This window comes from Ovis aries, chromosome X (genome assembly GCF_016772045.2).
Source record: "Ovis aries strain OAR_USU_Benz2616 breed Rambouillet chromosome X, ARS-UI_Ramb_v3.0, whole genome shotgun sequence".
Taxonomy (NCBI): Eukaryota; Metazoa; Chordata; class Mammalia; order Artiodactyla; family Bovidae; genus Ovis; species Ovis aries.
Window position 1 is genome coordinate 55,432,265 of NC_056080.1, and position 21,344 is coordinate 55,453,608.

Below are 21,344 nucleotides of genomic sequence, written 5' to 3' on the forward strand. Positions count from 1 at the left end.
AATAAAGAGAAAGCTCACACCCTGACATAGGCGTAAGCCTGCTACAGGGGAATGAGGCCCTTTCTCCCACCTGTCCTCCAGAGAGCCCAGGGTTGAGGACTCTGGGTCAGTCCATATCATTCACCAGTGAATCTCTGCCACCCAGTGCAGCATACCTCCTAGGAAATGAAATGTTTGAAAGACAATGAGTCAGTGGAAGAGGTCATGTATCGGTACTCGGTCCTTCTCCACGTAGACCAGGCTCAGCCTCTTTGAATCCTTGAATAGGTGTGTTGCACTAGAGTAGCACTCACACCTAGGTTCCAAGGATTCGAGAGGGGGAGCAGACAAGAAGGCTCAGGCACCTGCCCTGTGTGTATACAGCTATGACACAGTCTTGGTCTCATGTATATACACTGAGGATTGATTGTACAGAGAGGCAGAGAACTTTCTGTATGAGATCAGACAAGGTTCCTGCTTTTGTGTACTTGTGGGTGACAGCAGCAATGAGACGTCCATTCTGTGGCCCACCCACCCTCAGGGCAGGTGGAGCAAAGGCTGAAGAAGAATTCCATTCTCCTCCCTCAACTGTAAGCAACATGAGGGCAGGGACATGGTGTGCCTGTTCATGACTATAGGCTCACCACCCAGCTTGGTACCATGTATGGAAGAGGTGATCAATAAACATTGGTGACAGGGCTGGGAAGAGGCTGGAAAGGTGCTCTGTCCCATATGGAAGATGGGAGCTCTCACATTCAGAATCCTTGCCCAGGTGGATTGCATTCACAAAGCACTCTCATCTGGGGAGCAAGAATTAGAGAGGGGAGCCAGAACAGGCGGTCCCACGTGGGCTTAACGAGTGGGCTCAGTCTTCTTCACAGAAGCTGCTTACTCGTGATACGGAAGAGAAGGTTCTGAAGCTTCACAATGAAGATGTCTAGTTGAACACATGTCTTTTCTGTTCTCTCAGATGACAACAACAAACCAACAACAAAGAAGTATAAACCTACAAGGGCAAAGAGACCGAGAGGAGAAGAGAGTGAGAGGAAAGAGCGAATGAATGAATATCACTGAGGCTTATTAACATGCGACTACATACTGGGTTTCTCTGGTGGCTCAGAGGTTAAAGCATCTGCCTGCAATGTGGGAGACCTGGGTTCGATCCCTGGGTCAGCAAGATCCCCTGGAGAAGGAAATGGCAACCCACTCCAGTATTCTTGCCTGGAGAATCCCATGGACGGAGGAGCCTGGTGGGCTACAGTCCACGGGGTCACAAAGAGTCGGACATGACTGAGCGACTTCACCTCACTTCACATACTGGATAGCCTGCCAGCCTCTTCTGTCCATGGATGGAATTCTCTAGGCAGGAATACCGGTATGGGCAGCCATTCCTTTCTCCAGGGGATATTCCTGACCCAGAGATTGAAGCCAGGTCTCCCGCACTGTAGGCAGATTCTTTACCATCTGAGCCACCAGGGAACACCATAGTTGAGTGCAGTTGTTCTCAAACTCTGACGTGCATCAGGATCACCTGGCTGCTGCTAAGTCGCTTCAGTCGTGTCCGACTCTGTGCGACCCCATGGACAGCAGCCCACCAGGCTCCTCCGTCCATGGATCTTCCAGGCAAGAGTACTGGAGTGGAGGTACCATTGCCTTCTCCGAGGATCACCTGGAGAACTTGGTAATACTCAGGTTATAGGGGTATCCAACTCCACAGGCCTGGAGAAGAGCCCAAGAATTTATATTTTTAACAGGTTCCCAGGAGATGCTGCTGCTGCTGGGACTACAGTGGTGTGGAGGGAAAACCATGGACTCCTGTGTTCACATAACCCTGTTTCAAATCCAAGTTCCACCACAAATGAACTTAGAGAGTCAACATGTCTGAAAAATGGGGTCAATAAAGCCTACTTCCAGATGTTCAAGCTGGTTTTAGAAAAGGCAAAAGAACCAGAGATCAAATTGCCAACATCCGCTGGATCATGGAAAAAGCAAGAATAGTTCCAGAAAAAACATCTATTTCTGCTTTATTGACTATGCCAAAGCCTTTGACTCTGTGGATCACAATAAACTGTAGAATATTCTGAAACAGATGGGAATACCAGACCACCTGACCTGCCTCTTGAGAAACCTGTATGCAGGTCAAGAAACAACAGTTAGAACTGGACATGGAACAACAGACTGTTTCCAAATAGGAAAAGGGGTACGTCAAGGCTGTATATTATCACCCTGCTTATTTAACTGCTATGCAGAGTACATCATGAGAAACACTGGGTTGGAAAAAGCACAAGCTGGAATCAAGATTGCCAGGAGAAATATCAATAACCTCAGATATGCAGATGACACCATCCTTATGGCAGAAAGTGAAGAACTAAAGAACCTCTTAATGAAAGTAAAAGAGGAGAGTGAAAAAGCTGGCTTAAAGTGCAACACTGAGAAACCTAAGATCATAGCATCTGGTCCCATCACTTCATGGCAGATAGATGGGGAAACAGTGGAAACAGTGGCTGACTTTATTTTTGGGGGCTTCCAAAATCACTGCAGATGGTGATTGCAGCCATTAATTTTTTTTTTTGTTTTTGCAGCCATTAAATTAAAAGATGCTTACTCCTTGGAAGGAAAGTTATGACCAACCTAGACAGCATATTCAAAAGCAGAGACATTACTTTGCCAACAAAGGTCTGTCTAGTCAAGGCTATGGTTTTTCTAGTGATCATGTATGGATGTGAGAGTTGGACTATAAAGAAAGCTGAGCACTGAAGAATTGATGTTTTTGAACTGTGGTGTTGGAGAAGACTCTTGAGAGTCCCTTGGACTTCAAGGAGATCCAACCAGTCCATCCTAAAGGAGATCAGTCCTAGGTGTTCATTGGAAGGACTGATGTTGAAGCTGAAACTCCAATATTTTGGCCACCTCATGTGAAGAGTTGACTCATTGGAAAAGACTCTGATTCTGGGAGGGATTGGAGGCAGGAGGAGAAGGGGATGACAGGGCATGAGATGGTTGGATGGCATCACCGACTCAATGGACATTAGTTTAGGTAAACTCCGGGAGTTGGTGATGGACAGGGAGGCCTGGCGTGCTGTGGTTCATGGGGTCGCAAAGAGTCAGACACAACTGAGCGACTGAACTGAACTGAAAGCCTACTTCCTAATGGTGCATGAAAATTAAACAGGATGACAAATAAACACAAAATGGAGCACAGTACCTAGCACATGGCTATCGTTACTTGTATTTCTTACCCTCCACTTATATGCATCCATGTATTTGAGTGAGTGTGCATTTTTAAGGGCAGGGGCCACACTCCTGCACACAAGGGACAGGGGAGAGGAAAGAGGTCTGAATACCCATCAAACTGAGTATACCTGTGGTGGGCGGAGGGGGCGGGGGAGAGAATAAATAGATTTATTCTCTTTAATTCCTTTGTGTGTAAGTGAGTTGAGGAGTCTGTCTCTCTCTTAATCTCCCTTATCAACAAAGTTCACACCCTATCCTCATATTAAAGAATGTGAAGGAAAACATCAGAAGTTTCCCTGTCCTCTACTCTGTGTGTGTGTCTCAGAAAAGGCGGGGGAGAGAGCGAGTGTGAGCACAGGGAGGAACGGCTGCAACAGGAAAGTGCACCCTGGACTGCTTGTGCAAATGCAGCCTACAGGAATGGTATTTAGACAGTTCGCTGTTCAGCTGCAAGAGCAGTGGAGTCAGAGCCTGTGCATTCATACTGGAGATGCATTGTGAGTGAAGTTCAGCATGTGGGGTGGCGGCAGAGGGGGCGAGCAGGGAAGCACATGCCTTCCATACAAGAGAATGAGGGAGCTGAGGCTTCCCTCCTGAAAACCCTGACTGTTGGAGGGAATTTTAGAAAGCTCGCCCTCCCTTAGGCAATGAACATGAGAAGGAAGAGGTGAGGAGGCTCCCTCTCCTTAATGTTTCCCATGTATATAAGTAGCAGAGGAGAATGACTTACGAAGTGAACTCTGAGTGAGGGTCCATGTGTGCCTGTGGCGAGGGGTGGAGAGGATAGGGGAAAGAGATGGAGGAGAAATAGAAAAAAAAACAATACCAGTGGATGAATGAGAATGGGGTCTTTGCCCCTGTGAGTATGAAACCAAAGATTCCAGTGTCTCCTGTCTCTGGAAGCTCATCTGCCTGTGTATGCTGCAAACATGGCCATGTGTGGACCTCCCGCGCATGCTCACTCTATCTATCTTGATGGTGTGCTGTATGTCTGGTATCTACGAACGAGAGACCAGCACTAACAAGTAGTGCGCCTTCAATTAAATAACTTCTCAAGGGAAGAACACTGAGACAGCTCACTGCTCTTCCTGGAAGGTATGGAAGGGCAGGGTAAGGGCAGGAAGGCTCCATCCCTGCTCACTTTGTCAATGGGACTCTGCATGCAGGTTCTCACCCCTCCATAGATGCCCAGCTGTCATGGTGGTGGGGCAGGGTGCTTGGACAGGGGACACTAAAGAGTATAATCTCATTCACCAGCATGTGTGCACACCTGCACAGGGGATACAAATGAGACTCATCCTCCTTTATGCGTCCACTAGCCAGTATACTCAGAGTAATATGAGCGTCCTGTTTGCTGCTGGCTCCCTACAGCCAGCGGACTATCCAGTACATAGTAGGAAGTAAGTAAATAATGGCCGGAAGAAGAGGGAGATGATGTACAGGCACTCTGTGCTTCCATCTGCAGATTAGGCTCAGCCTGCTCTAAATCCCTGCTCTGGCACACTCTAGTAGAAAGCACTTAGCAACCAGGTACCAAGGATTAGAAAAAAGCAAATGAGAGGGCTCTCAGGAGTGGTGTGGGAAGAACAGAAAATCCTCACTTTTCCCAGCCCCTTGAACACAGGAAGGCAGGCTTAATGGGAGTGAGGAATTTTATTCTTTGGCACAAGGTCAAAGGACAGTGAGCCGAGCATTTCTGATGTATGCTTAGATTCCTAAATCCAAGAGATGCTAAAAAAGATCTGTGAAAGGAATGAGGAGAGGTGACTGGCGCGCCATTCTTCTCTGTGCAGAAGACACTTATCTTCTGTGAATCCTTGCCCAGGTACATTGCACTGAGACAGTACCCACATCTGGGCATTATGATTGGAGACAGGGGAACAGAGCAGAAAACTAGGGCACCCATACAAGCAGTGTCAGCACAGATGGCCAACTCATACATGAAAAAGAAGAAAAAGAACAGTTCATCTTTGACCCCTCTTTCTTTCATACCTCATATCCAATATATCAGCAAATCCAATTGGCCCTAACTTTAAAATAGATCCATATCTGACCAGTTTTCACTTTCAACACTACCACCATGTCTCCATCAACTTGTCACCTGAATGATTTCAATTGTTCTCCCTGTTTCTGCACTTGCTCTCTCTTATAGTCTATTTACCACACAAGTCAGAACAATGCTTTTAAAACAAAGGCATGTAAAACCCGTGTGATCTGATTTTGAATTGGAAATGTAAGAATGATCTCATGTGGGGTTTTCTTTTGTTTTTTTGTTTTTCTTTTGGTGGCACCACATGGCTTGTGGGATCTTAGTTCCCTAACCAGGGATTGAACACGTGCCCTTGGCAATGAAAGCACAGAGTCCCAACCACCAGACCACCAAGAAACTCCCTGATTTCATGTTTTATCTAGAAACATGATCGAGCTTTTTTGTTGTCGTTCTGATCACTGAATAACCCTGAAAACAATGACCAATCCAGAGGCACTGAGCACCTGTAGGGCCTAGAATAAGGCCTCCAAATACCATGTGTTATAAAAAAGGAACCAAGGCTTATTGAAGATATGGTAAATTACAGGTCTGGGGAAGACGTCTAAGATAAGACTGGAACAAAATCAATCCATAAAGCAGAGAAGCTCTTGAATAAGTACTGGGGCCATGCCCAAAGAACTCAAAAACCAACTTGAAGATGCTCTCCTGGCTAAGATGGGACATTTGAGCTCTACTGAGGACAAGAACCACAATGGGAAGATCAAATATATCTAAATCCATGAGCTTATGACAATAATTTTTTTTCAAGATCCTTTTTGGAGTATGCTACTGAGCCAACTCATTATTTTCAGAACTGATAAATAAAGAGAATCAATCATGTATCTGTCTTTTCTGTAAAAACTGTAGCACTGGGTAATCAAACAGTAGTTGAGGGTAAGTTTTCCTTTATAGAAGTATTCCACTTAATAAATGAAGAAAGAATAATGGAATGAGAGTATCATTATTTTACAGGCCTAATGAAATAATGGCCCCAGGAATCGAGCATCAATGGCAACTAACGTCACCAAAGAAAGGACAACCAACCATTATATGCCTCTTGATGGAAGTATTCCTGCCCACTTCAAAATTAAGCCTGAATCTCTTCAGGCTTCTAGATACAACTATCAATTTATAGGAAATACAAACAAGGGACAGCAACATGTAAACTACACCACAGGGATGCAATCAGAAAAATCCAGTCTGTAGGACATTGCAGGACAAATGGCCCACTTTACAATCAAAGAAAAAATATAGATGGTGGGAGAAGGTGTAATTCAGAGACTTCAGATACCTATCAACCAAATGCAATGTATGGACTTTATTTGGATCCTAATTTCTTTTTTATTTTCTTGGCCGTTCCCCGCAGCTTTCATGATCTTAGTTCCCCAACCAGGGGTCGGACCCTCAGCAGTGAGAACACAGACTCCTAACCATTGGATAGCCAGGGGAATTGTACATACTAATTGATACATACTAATCATCAGTGTTCCATTTCTGCCATCAAATCTCACTACTTCCCATGTCAGAATGACCTCGTTGTTGTTCTGAGAACACAGTAGGCCTCTCTTTTTCTTAAAAAAAATTTATTGGAGTATAGTTGATATAGTAGGTTCCACAGTGTAGTGGTAATCACACTCACCTAACATGGGAGAGGTCCTTGGTTCAAAACTGAGTGGAAACAGTTACTCCCTGTGACTTCCCTGTAACTCAGACAATAAAGAATCTTCCTGCAACGCAGGAGACCATGGTTCAATCCCTGGGTCGGGAAGATCCCCTGGAAGAGGAAATGGCAACCACTCCAATACTCCTGCCTGGAGAATGCCATGGACAGAAAAGCCTGGCGGCCTAAAATCCATGGGGTCTCAAAGAGTTGGACACAACTTACTAACACACACACACACACACATTTTATTTACAGTGTTGTGTTACTTTCTGCTGTACAGCTAAGTAAGTCAGTTATACATATACATATATACGCTCTTTCTTAGATTCTTTTCCCATATAGGTCATTATATAGAGTATTAAGTAGAGTTGCCTGTGCAGAAGATCCTTATTTGTCTATTTTAAATATAGTAGTGTGTATATGTTAATCCCAATCTCTTAGTTTCTCCCTCTCCTCTTTTCCTCGCTGGTAACCTTAAGATTGTTTTCTACATCTGTGACCCTATTTCTGTTTTGTAGATAAGTTCATTTGTACCATTTCTTAGGACTTCATGTTTAAGTCACAACATATGGTATTTGCCTTTATCTGACTCACTTCACTTAGTATGACAATCTCTAAGTCTATCCATGTTGCTGCAAATGGCATTATTTCATTTGGCAATGGAGGACCTCATTATCTTCATTACCTCCACCATAGTTTGGCTCCAGGTCAAACAACAGGGAGGGAACATAGCCCCATCAACAGATAATTGGAATTAAGATCTACTGACCATAGCCCCGCCCATCAGAACAAGACCCAGTTTCCCCCTCAGTCAGCCTCTCCCATAAGGAAGCTTCCATAAGCCTCTTACCTTATCTATCTGAGATAGAGCACTAAGAGAGGGCATCAGAGGGCAGACAGACTGAAACCACAATCACAGACAACTAGTCAATCTGATCACATGGACCACAGCCTTGTCTAACCTAATAAAACTAAGCCATGCCTTGTGGGGCCACCTAAGACTGATGGGTCATGGTGGAGAGGTCTGACAGAATGTGGTCCACTGGAAAAGGGAATGGCAAACCAATTCATTATTCTTGAGAACCCCATGAATAGTATGAAAGGCAAAAAGATAGGACACTGAAAGATGAACTCCCCAGGTCAGTAAGTGCCCAATATGCTACTGGAGATCAGTGGAGAAATAACTCCAGAAAGAATGAAGGGATGGAGCCAAAGCAAAAACGACACCCAGTTGTGGATGGGACTGGTGATAGAAGCAAGGTTTGATGCTATAAGAGCAATACTACATAGGAACCTGGAATGTTAGGTCCATGAATCAAGGCAAATTGGAAGTGGTCAAAAAAGAGATGGCAAGGGTGAACGTCGACATTCTAGGAATCAACGAACTAAAATGGACTGGAATGGGTGAATTTAACTCAGATGACCATTACATCTACTACTGCGGGCAGGAATCCCTTAAAAGAAATGGAGTAGCCCTCATAGTCAACAAAAGAGTCCGAAATGCAGTACTCAGATGCAATCTCAAAAACAACAGAATGACCTGTTCGTTTTCAAGGCAAACCATTCAATATCACGGTAATCCAAGTCTATGCCCTGACCAGTATTGCTAAAGAAGCTGAAGTTGAACATCTATGAAGACCTACAAGACTTTCTAGAACTAACACCCCCAAAAGATGTCCTTTTGCAAAAGTAGGACATCAAGGAACACCCGCACTAACAGGGAAATTTGGCCTTGGAGTACAAAATGAAACAAGGCAAAGGCTAATAGAGTTCTGCCAAGAGAACGCACTGGTCATAGCAAACACCCTCTTCCAACAAAACAAGAGAAGATTATACACATGGACATCACCAGATGGTCAACACTGAAATCAGATTGATTATATTCTTTATAGCCAAAGATGGAGAAGTTCTATACAGTCAGCAAAAAAAAAAAAGACTGGGAGCTGACTGTGGTTCAGATCACGATCTCCTTATTGCCAAATTCAGACCAAAACTGAAGACAGTTGAGAAAACCACTAGACCATTCAGGTATGACCTAAATCAAATCCCTTATGACTATACAGTGGAAGTGAGAAATAGATTTAAGGGACTAGATCTGATAGAGTGCCTGATGAACTATGGATAGAGGTACAGGACACTGTACAGGAGACAGGAATCAAGACCATCCTCAAGAAAAAAAAATGCAAAAAGGAAAAATGCTTTCAATTTTTCACCACTGAGGATAATGTTTGCTGTGGGTTTGTCATATATAGCTTTTATTATGTTGAGGTATGTTCCTTCTATTCCTGCTTTCTGGAGAGTTTTTATCATAAATGGATGTTGAATTTTGTCAAAGGCCTTCTCTGCATCTATTGAGATAATCATATGGTTTTTATTTTTCAATTTGTTAATGTGGTGAATTACATTGATTGATTTGCGGATATTGAAGAATCCTTGCATCCCTGGGATAAAGCCCACTTGGTCATGGTGTATGATCTTTTTAATGTGTTGTTGGATTCTGATTGCTAGAATTTTGTTGAGGATTTTTGCATCTATGTTCATCAGTGATATTGGCCTGTAGTTTTCTTTTTTTGTGACATCTTTGTCAGGTTTTGGTATTAGGGTGATGGCCTTCAGGAACAAGACAAGGGTGTCCACTTTCACCGCTACTATTCAACATAGTTCTGGAAGTTTTGGCCACAGCAATCAGAGCAGAAAAAGAAATAAAAGGAATCCAAATTGGAAAAGAAGAAGTAAAACTCTCACTGTTTGCAGATGACTTGATCCTCTACATGGAAAACCCTAAAGACTCCACCAGAAAATTACTAGAGCTCATCAATGAATATAGTAAAGTTGCAGGATATAAAATCAACACACAGAAATCCCTTGCATTCCTATACACTAATAATGAGAAAGTAGAAAAAGAAATTAAGGAAACAATTCCATTCACCATTGCAATGAAAAGAATAAAATACCTAGGAATATATCTACCTAAAGAAACTAAAGACCTATATATAGGAAACTATAAAACACTGATGAAAGAAATCAAAGAGGACACTAATAGATGGAGAAATATACCATGTTCATGGATCGGAAGAATCAATATAGTGAAAATGAGTATACTACCCAAAGCAATTTACAAATTCAATGCAATCCCTATCAAGCTACCAGCCACATTTTTCACAGAACTAGAACAAATAATTTCAAGATTTGTATGGAAATACAAAAAACCTCGAATTGCCAAAGCAATCTTGAGAAAGAAGAATGGAACTGGAGGAATCAACTTGCCTGACTTCAGGCTCTACTACAAAGCCACAGTCATCAAGACAGTATGGTACTGGCACAAAGACAGACATATAGATCAATGGAACAAAATAGAAAGCCCAGAGATAAATCCACACACATATGGACACCTTATCTTTGACAAAGGAGGCAAGAATATACAATGGAGTAAAGACAATCTCTTTAACAAGTGGTGCTGGGAAAACTGGTCAACCACTTGTAAAAGAATGAAACTAGATCACTTTCTAACACTGCACACAAAAATAAACTCAAAATGGATTAAAGATCTAAATGTAAGACCAGAAACTATAAAACTCCTAGAGGAGAACATAGGCAAAACACTCTCAGACATAAATCACAGCAGGATCCTCTATGATCCACCTCCCAGAATTCTGGAAATAAAAGCAAAAATAAACAAATGGGATCTAATTAAAATTAAAAGCTTCTGCACAACAAAGGAAAATATAAGCAAGGTGAAAAGACAGCCTTCTGAATGGGAGAAAATAATAGCAAATGAAGCAACTGACAAACAACTAATCTCAAGAATATACAAGCAACTCATGCAGCTCAATTCCAGAAAAATAAACGACCCAATCAAAAAATGGGCCAAAGAACTAAATAGACATTTCTCCAAAGAAGACATACGGATGGCTAACAAACACATGAAAAGATGCTCAACATCACTCATTATTAGAGAAATGCAAATCAAAACCACAATGAGGTACCACTTCACACCAGTCAGAATGGCTGCGATCCAAAAATCTGCAAGCAATAAATGCTGGAGAGGGTGTGGAGAAAAGGGAACCCTCCTACACTGTTGGTGGGAATGCAAACTAGTACAGCCACTATGGAGAACAGTGTGGAGATTCCTTAAAAAATTGCAAATAGAACTACCTTATGACCCAGCAATCCCACTGCTGGGCATACACACCAAGGAAACCAGAATGGAAAGAGACACATGTACCCCAATGTTCATCACAGCACTGTTTGTAATAGCCAGGACATGGAAACAACCTAGATGTCCATCAGCAGATGAATGTATAAGAAAGCTGTGGTACATATACACAATAGAGTATTACTCAGCCGTTAAAAAGAATTCATCTGAATCAGTTCTGATGAGATGGATGAAACTGGAGCCGATTATACAGAGTGAAGTAAGCCAGAAAGAAAAACACCAATACAGTATACTAACACATATATATGGAATTTAGAAAGATGGCAATGTCGACCCTGTATGCAAGACAGCAAAAAAGACACAGATGTGTATAACGGACTTTTGGACTCAGAGGGAGAGGGAGAGGGTGGGATGATTTGGGAGAATGGCATTCTAACACGTATACTATTATGTAAGAATCGAATCGCCAGTCTATGTCTGACGCAGGATACAGCATGCTTGGGGCTGGTGCATGGGGATGACCCAGAGAGATGTTATGGGGAGGGAGGTGGGAGGGGGGTTCATGTTTGGGAACGCATGTAAGAATTAAAGATTTTAAAATTAAGAAAATAAATAAATAAAATTAAAAAAAAGAAAAATGCTTGTCTGAGGAGGCCTTAGAAATAGCTGAGAAAAGAAGGGAAGTGAAAAGCAATGGAGAAAAGGAAAGATATACCCATTTGAATGCAGAGTTCCAGAGAAAAGCAAGGAGAGATAACAAAGCCTTCCTCAGCGATCAATGCAAAGAAATAGAGGAAAACAATAGAATGGGAAAGACTAGACATATCTTCAAGAAAATCGGAGATACCAAGGGAACATTTCATGCAAAGATGGACACAATAAAGGACAGAAATGGTATGGAGCTACAGAAGCAGAAGATATTGAGAAGAGGTGGCAAGAATACACAGAAAGTGAAAGTGAAGTCACTCAGTTGTGTCCGACTCTTTGTGACCCCGTGGACTGTAGCCTACCAAGCTCTCTGTCCATGGGATTCTCCAGGCAAGAATACTGGAGTGTGTTGCCACTTCCTTCTCCAGGGGATCTTCCTGACCCAGGGATTGAACCCAGGTTTCCCGCATTGGAGGCAGACGCTTTAACCTCTGAGCCACCAGGGAAGCCCACAGAAGAACTATCCAAAAAAGATCTTCATGACCCACATAATCACGATGGTGTGATCACTCACCTAGAGCCAGACATCCTGTAATGTGAAGTCAAGCGGGACTTAGGAAACATCACTATGAACAAAGCTAGTGGAGGTGATGGAATTCCAGTTGAGTTATTTCAAATGCTGCACTCAATTTGCCAGGAAATTTGGAAAACTCAGCAGTGGCCACAGGGCTGGAAAAGGTCAGTTTTCATTCTAATCCCAAAGAAAGGCAATGCCAAAGAATGCTCAAACTACCACACAAGTGCACTCATCTCATACGCTTGTAAAGTGATGCTTAAAATTCTCCACGGCAGGCTTCAGCAATACATGAACTGTGAGCTTCCAGATGTTCAAGCTGGTTTTACAAAAGGCAGAGGAACCAGTGACCAAATTGCCAACATCTGCTGGATCATGGAAAAAGCGAGACAGTTCCAGAAAAACATCTATTTCTGCTTTATTGACTATGCCAAAGCCTTTGACTGTGTGGATCACAATAAACTGTAGAAAATTCTTAAAGAGATGGGAATACCAGACCACCTGACCTGCCTCTTGAGAAATCTGTATGCAGCTCAGGGAGCAACAGTTAGAACTGGACATGGAACAAAAGACTGGTTTCAAACAGGAAAAGAATACATCAAGGCTGTATACTGTCACCCTGCTTATTTAACTTATATGAGAAGTACATCACGAGAAATGCCAGGCTAGATGAATCACAAGCTTGAATCAAGACAGCAGGGAAAAATATCAATAACCTCAGATACGCAGATGACACCACCTTTATGGCAGAGTGTGAAGAAGAACTAAAGAGCCTCTTGTTGAAAGTGAAAGAGGAGAGTGAAAAAGTTGGCTTAAAGTTCAACATTCAGAAATCTAAGGTCATGGCATCTGGTCCCATCACTTCATGGCAAATAGATGGGGAAATAGTGGAAACAGTGGCTGACTTTATTTTGCTGGGCTCCAAAATCACTGCAGATGATGATTGCAGCCATGAAATTAAAAGATGCTTACTCCTTGGAAGGAACATTATGACCAACCTAGACAGCATATTCAAAAGCAGAGACATTACTTTGTCAACAAAGGTCCGTCTAGTCAAGGCTATGGTTTCTCCAGTGGTCATGTATGGATGTGAGAGTTCGACTATAAAGAAAGCTGAGTGCAGAAGAATTGATGCTTTTGAACTGCGGTGTTGGAGAAGACTCTTGAGAGTCCCTTGGACTGCAAGGAGATCCAACCAGTCCATCCTAAAGGAGATCAGTCCTGAGTGTTCATTGAAAGGACTGATGTTGAAGCTGAAAGTCCAATACTCTGGCCACCTGATGCGAAGGGCTGACTTATTGGACAAGACCCTGATGCTGGGAAAGATTGAGGGCAGGAAGAGAAGGGGACGACAGACAATGAGATGGTTGGATGGCATCACCAACTCAATGGACATGGGTTTGGGTGGACTCTGGGAGTTGGTGATGGACAGGGAGGCCTGGTATCCTGTTGTTTATGGGGTCTCAAAGAGTTGGACACAACTGAGCAACTGAACTGAACTGAACCTTATCCACCAGAGGGGTGAAAGAATCACAGAATCCACAATCACAGAACACAATCACAACCACAATCACAGAAAACTAATCAAACTGATAACATGGACCACAGCTTTGTCTGCTCAAAGAAACTATGAGCCATGCCATATAGGGCCACCCAAGACGGACGGGTCACGGTGGAGAGTTATGACAAAACATGGTCCACTGGAGAAGGGAATGGCAAACCACTTCAGTATTCTTGCCTTGAGAACACCATGGACAGTATGAAAAGGCAAAAAGACAGGACACTGAAAATGAACTCCCCAGGTCGGTAGGTGCTCAATATGCTACTGGAGATCAATGGAGAAATAACTCCAGAAAGAATGAAGGGATGCAGCCAAAGCAAAAACAACACCCAGTTGTGGATGTGACTGGTAATGGAAGTCCGATGCTGTAAAGAGCAACAGTGCATAGGAACCTGAAATGTTAGGTCCATGAATCAAGGCAAATTGGAAGTGGTCAAACAGCAGATGGCAAGAGTGAAGATCAACATTTTAGCAATCAGTGAACTAAAATGAACTGGATGGGTGAATTTAACTCAGATGACCATTATATCCACTACTGTGGGCAACAATCCCTAGGCAGAAATGAAGAAACCATCATAGTAAAGAAAAGAGTCCAAAATGCAGTAGTTGGATGCAATCTCAAAAATGACAGAATGATCTCTGTTCGTTTCCAAGGCAAACGATTCAATATCTTGGCAAACCAGTAATGCTGAAGAAGCTGAAGTTAAATGGTTCTATGAAGACCTAAAGACCTTCTAGTACTAACACCTAAAAAAGATGTCCTTTTCATTATCAGGGACTGGAATGCAAAAGTAGGAAGTCAAGAGATACATGGAGTGACAGGCAAATTTGTCCTTGGAGCACAAAATGAAGCAGGGCAAAGGCTAACAGAGTTTTGTCAAGGGAATGCACTGGTCATAGCAAACACCCTCTTCCAACATCACAAGAGGAGACTCTACACATGGACATCACCAGATGGTCAATACCAAAATCAGATTGATAATCTTTGCAGCCAGTGATGGAGAAGTTCCATATGGTCAGCAAAACAAGACTGGGAGCTGACTGTGGCTCAGATCATGAACTCCTTATTGCCAAATTCAGACTTAAATTGAAGAAAGTAGGGAAAACCACTAGACCATTCAGGTATGACCTAAATGAAGTCCCTTACAGTAGAAGTGACAAATAGATTCAAGGGATTAGATCTGACAGACAGAGTGCCTGATGAACTGTGGATGCAGGTTCATGACATTGTACAGGAGACAGTGATCAAGACCATCCCCAAGAAAAAGAAATGCAAAAAAGCAAAATGGTTGTCTGAGGAGGCCTTACAATTAGCTGAGAAAAGAAGAGAAGCCAAAGGCAGAGGAGAAAAGGAAAGATATACCCATTTGAATGCAGAGTTCCAAAGAATAGCAAGGAGAGATAAGAACGTCTTCCTCAGGGATCAGTGCAAAGAAAAAGAGGAAAACAATAGAATGGGAAAGACTAGACATCTCTTCAAGAAAATCAGAGATACCAAGGGAATATTTCATGCAAAGATGGGCTCAATAAAGGACAGAAATGGTATGGACCTAACAGAAGCAGAAGATATTAAGAAGCGGCAAGAATACACAGAACTATACAAAGAAGATCTTCATGACACAGATAACCACAATGGTATGATCACTCATCTAGAGCCAGACATCATGGAACACGAAGTCCTTTGGGCCTTAGGAAGCATCACCATGGACAAAGCTAGTGGAGGTGATAGATTCCAGTTTAGCTATTTCAAATCCTAAAAGATGATGCTGTGAAAGTGCTACACTCAATATGCCAGCAAATTTAGAAAACTCATCAGTGGCCACAGGACTGGAAAAGGTCAGTTTTCATTCCAATCCCAAAGAAAGGCAATGCCAAAGAATGTTAAAACTACCACACAATTGCACTCATCTCACATGCTACCAAAGTAATGCTCAAAATTCTCCAAGCCAGGCTTCAACAGTATGTGAACCAAGAACTGCAAGATATTCAAGGTGGATTTAGAAAAGGCAGAGGAATCAGAGATCAAATTGCCACCATCTGCTAGATCATCAAAAGAGCAAGAGAGTTCCAGAAATATATCTGCTTCTGCTTTATTGACTATGCCAAAGCCTTTGACTGTGTGGATCACAACAAACTGGAAAATTCTTCAAGATATGGGAATACAGACCACCTGACCTCCTCCTGAGAAATCAGTATGCAGCTCAAGAAGCAACAGTTAGAACTGGACATGGAACAACAGACTGGTTCCAAATAGGAAAAGGAGTACGTCAAGGCTGCATATTGTCACCCTGCTTATTTAACTTATATGTAGAGTACACCATGCGAAACGCCAGTCTGGATGAAGCACAAGCTGTAATCAAGATCACCGGGAGAAATATCAATAACCTCACATATGCAGATGACACCCACCTTACGGCAGAAAGCAAAGAGGAACTAAAGAGCCTCTTGAGGAAAGTGAAAGAGGAGAGTGAAAAAGTTGGCTTAAAAGTCAACATTCAGGAAACTAAGAACATGGCATCCAGTCCCATCACTTCATGGCAAACAGATAGGGAAACAATGGAGACAGTGACCGACTTTATTTTTTGGGGCTCAAAAATTATTGCAGATGGTGATTGCAGCCATGAAATTAAAAGATGCTTCCTCCTTGGAAGAAAAGCTATGAACAACCTAGACAGCATATTAGAAAGCAGAGACATTATTTTGGCAACCAAGGTTCATCTAGTCTAAACTATGGTTTTTCCAGCAGTCATGTATAGATGAGAGTTGGACTATAAAGAAAGCTGAGTGCCAAAGAATTGATGCTTTTGAGCTGTGGTGTTGGAGAAGACTCTTAAGAGTCCGTTGGACAGCACGGAGATCCAGCCATTCCATCCTAAAGGAAATTAGTCCTGAATATTCATTGGAAGGACTGATACTGAAGTTGAAACTCCAATACTTTGGCCACCTGATGTGAAGAAATGACTCATTGGAAAAGACCCTGATGCTGGGAAAGATTGAAGCCAGGAGAAGGGAACGACAGAGGATAAGATGGTTGGATGGCATCACTGACTTGATGGACCTGAGTTTGAGCCAGCTCCGGGAGTTGGTGATGGACACGGAAGCCTGGCATGTTGCAGTCCATGGGGTCACAAAGAGTTGGAAACGACAAGCCACTGAACTGACTGACTAATTGGCATACTATGTGTTTTACTTGTTCATTTTGTTCACCTCCTGTCTCCCTCCCACTAGGGAAAGAATTCTTGTGTTTCCATCACTGATGTATCCCTGGAGCATAGGAAACTACCCAAATACCTAGTATATGTTCAATAAATATTTGTTAAATGAATGAATGTCTCACTGAATAAGCTGCAAATCCTGCATCTGGGAAGAGAACAGAGAAAGCTCTCCCTGATTCATGTCTATATGAATGTCTGAGAAAACAAATTTTCACATGCCCTCTTGTGCAAAGAAATGGGCACTGGGGAAGGCATGGGACAGTGGGGGAATCCCGCTTTCTACACCCTATATGGATGTGTGTGTGTGCATGTATGTGCACTTCCATATGTGTTATGGAAAGGCTTCCCTGGTGGCTCAGTGGTAAAGAATCCGCCTGCAATGCAGGAAACGTGGGTTCGATCCTGGGGTTGGGAAGATCCCCTGACGAAGGGAATGGCAAACCACTCCAGTATTCTCTCCTGGAGAATCCCATGGACAGTGGAGCCTGGCTGGTGACAGTCCATGGAGTTGCAAAGAACTGGACACAACTGAGCGACTAACACATATGTGTTAAGCAACAGATACTTATTAATCTCCCTCACACACTGAGTTTGTGGGAATAAGCTAGAAGGCTCCCTTTCCAGCATACCACATGTATGGGAATCCTGCAAAGGCCCTCTCTCCTCCCCACTAGGTGCTGACAAGGAAGGAAGAGGTCAAAAGACTCACCTTCCTAAGTCATCCTCATCCCCGAGTATGAGAACCAATACTCTGCACAGGATAAGGAAGAAAACTCTGTCTCCTGCAAGATCTATGGATGACTGAGATGAGAGAAAGGACACAGGGCTGAGGACCATCCTCCTTCCCACAACTGGTGTGTGCATCCATCTTTTCTGAAGATGCATGTATGTGTATGAGCAGAGGCACAAGAGAGCAAGAAAAGCCGAGGCTCACCATCCTGCAAACCCTGCATGTGGGAGGGGTTTTCAGAAAGCTCACCCTCCACCATGCAAGGGATGTGAGAGAGGGAGCAGGGAAAGGTTTACTCTCTTGGCACAAGCAGCACCCTAGGGGTTGCCCATGGGCAGCAAAGGAGCGAGGAAGGAGTGCTAGGGGGTAAGCCTGGTGGGGCACATAAGGAGTGGGACAGCTGTGGAGGGAGTGATTGGTATAACACACACAGGATTTAGGAGGGAGGGGCTACATCAAGACCTGGATCACCTGCACTGTGTATGTGTGCTCATGCTCGTGCACTGCCGAGGGAGGAAAAGGCTGGCCCTCCTGCAAGCCTTGGGTGTGGGAGGGTAATTAAGATGCCAACGGTCCTACACTCAAGGCATGTAAGAGAGAAAGCAAGTCAGGACGTTTCCTCTCCTGTAGTGTGTGTGTGTGTCTGTGTGTGTGTGTGTGTGTCTGTCTGTCTGTCTGTCTGTCTGTCCCAGATACTTTGGACAGGTATGTATACTGGAGTGGGTTGCCTATCCCTTCTCCAAGGGACCTTCCCAACCCAGGAATCAAAACAGGGTCTCCTGCATTGCAGGCAGATTCTTTACCAACCGAGCTATCAGGAAAGCCCTCGGTATATATGTCATTATACCCCATAATATAAATTAATGTACAATTAATGTATAAACTGTGTATATTTCAATCATATTGTACATATTTAATGCACGATATGTACCTTCAAGAGTGTTCACTATCTATTACCTATTTTTTCCATTTTCCTTCTTTCTTTCTCTTTTTATTCCAAACACCAGTATGGCATTTATTATTTAGAGGGCACTGTTCCAAGTGCTTTTCATATATTAACTCATTAAATCCCCATAAAATATCTACAAGGTAATCATCAGTCTCTCTGTTTTATAGATGAACTAACACTAGGAAGTGCAGAGAGGACACAGGGTTAAGAAAGTTCAGAATCTTACAGGCTGCTGTTTAGAAAGAGCACCCCCCCCCAAAACAGGCTCAATTGTATGCATATGATGGAGACAAAGAACAGGAATCCTAGGACGCCTAAGGCAATAAGCAGGGGCCTCATTCCCTTCGTGCTGCAGGGAGGGGAGGATGTGTGGGTGTGAGTGAATGAGGTGGAGGGGATGTGGGTTCCATATGTGCTGGAAGCAACAGGGAGTTTCATTCTCTGGCATGTGGTATGGTCCGGGTGTGGGAAGACAGAGCAGAAGAGTCTCAGAGGGAGAAGTGATCAACTTGCTAAGAAGATTCTCTTTGGTGGCAGATCTCAGGAAGGAGATTCAAAAAGTACAGCTTTCTGCAGGCAAAGGGTATGAGATAGAAAGAGCAGAAGACAAGTCTTATTCACTGGCATGAGAGTAAGGTAAGCCAAAGTTCCCTCCTGCATATCAGCAATGGTTTCAGAAGCTCGCCCTCCACCAGGCAAAAGAGGCAAGCAAAAGGTGAGCTGATTCACTCTCCTGAATGTGTGTGTGTGTGTATACACCCCAAATAAGATGCAAAAAGAATGTGGAGTACTAAGCCATGGGTGGGCAAGGTAGAAAAACAAGGCCAGGGCCTGGGCCCATTTTCCTGCAGGCCTGTGTCCCTGCACTCTGCAAGTGTGGTGGTGGCTGGATCCAAGGGAAAGGCTGCCCAGTTGGCTCAAACTGCACAGGGGGGAGGGGTCAGAAGAAAGCTGAGTATGGGAAGAGGGAAGAGTGAGAGGAAAGAGACAAAAACAGACTAGATGGGAGAGGCAGGGGGAGGAGGGGGAAGGGGGAAGGATGGGGAAAAAGTAGGGGAGAGAGGGAGAGGTCCAATCTGAAAATATAAATATGGAAGCCATCCACACAGGATGGTGTGAAGAGCCACAGGAGAAGATGAGAATCTCTGAGGAGTAATGATAAGTAGAAAGAAATCATCCAAAGTCTAAGCCCTGTGTCTCTCTCTAAGGCTTAGAATTCATAAAGAAAGAGGAGGAAACACACCCGTGGTGGATTCATGTCAATGTATGGCAAAACCAATACAGTATTGTAAAGTAAAATAAAGTAAAAATAAAAATTAAAAAAAGAGAGAGAAACTGAGAAAGAGAGGCTGGTGTGGAAAAGGACAACCAACCGAGAGACTGGAGTTCCAGAAACCAGACAGAGGCAGTGAACAACTGTGTGAATCCATCAAGAAAGATGATGAGATTGCCCAATGAACTGAGGGGTGCAAGGAGCACTGGGGACTGTAACAAGAGTAATTTCAGTGGTGTGGTGAGGATTAAAGGCTTAATGGGAGAGTGTTCAAGAGACAATAGAAGCATGAATGGAGTCAGCTCTTTCAAGGAATTTTTCTATAAAGTGGAACTGAAAAATGGGGAGAAACTAAAACATATACATATAAATAAAATTTAAAAATGGGGAGAAACTGGAGGAGTTTGTAGGGTCAAGGAAGGAGGGAGTGCCTTTCCATTCTTTAATTTTTCAATTTTCTTTTCAGTTTATATATATATATATGCATATATAGTTGAATTTGAGACACCAAGAGGAAAAGTTGCTTGTCCAGGATCACAAAGCTTTAAGGGATCACAGCAGGATTCTGCCACAGGCCATCTGACTGCCAAGATGGCACACCAAACCACCAAACTCCAAGCTGTGTGTACCCATCCACATATGAGAACCACAGGTGATAAGGACTAAGTTTTCTACACATCCTGGGCACACATGTATGGGAAAAGGAGAGGGGAAATAGAAGAGAGAAAAATTAAGGGTATATAATAGGAAGGCTCAAGTTGCTGTCATAGTTGGCAGGGGGCACGCTTGAGAAAGGAGTAATAGGGAGGCTGGCACTGTAGCATAAGCAATGCGTGCATTGAGAGAGTGTAACAACAAGGTGAATTTTACATTCATTTAAGTCATGCATGGGATGGGAGGTGGGCAGCACTAGAAGTCCCACAGTCCAACAAGACTGGATGAAATGGGATGAAGTGTCTCCTTACACATAGACTAGGTATGTATGCAGGTGAAAGAAAGAAAGAGGAGTGCAGGATATGAGAGAGAGGCAAGTGGGATGGGGGCGGGAAAACACACACCAACAAACAGGACATGTAATAGAGAGAATACACTGTCAGCAGGCTCACTCTGTGTGTGTGTGTGTGTGTGTGTGTCTGTGTGTCTGTGTGTGTGTGTGTGTGTTTGGGGAAACATGCTTAAGAAAAAACAAGCTCATACTCCTGCATGCTCAAGATGGAAAAGACAGTAGGACTATTCAAGAGGCTTGTACTCTTGCATTGACAGTGGGAGGACTGAGCGGGGAGCAGAGGCAGAGATGGGACAGGTATAAGAATGCTTACTGATGAATCTTATA

At 43.3% G+C, this 21,344-nt stretch overlaps 1 protein-coding gene and 1 non-coding gene across 3 annotated transcripts in view; both read right to left on the reverse strand.

Moving 5' to 3' along the window:
• The window catches only part of CLCN5 (chloride voltage-gated channel 5), a 208,782-nt gene that overhangs the window by 83,379 nt on the left and 104,059 nt on the right, over positions 1-21,344 (reverse strand). The window lies entirely within an intron of this gene.
• Positions 251-315, reverse strand: MIR362 (microRNA mir-362). The gene has a single exon (NR_107973.1). It is a non-coding gene; the product is annotated as a microRNA mir-362 (primary transcript).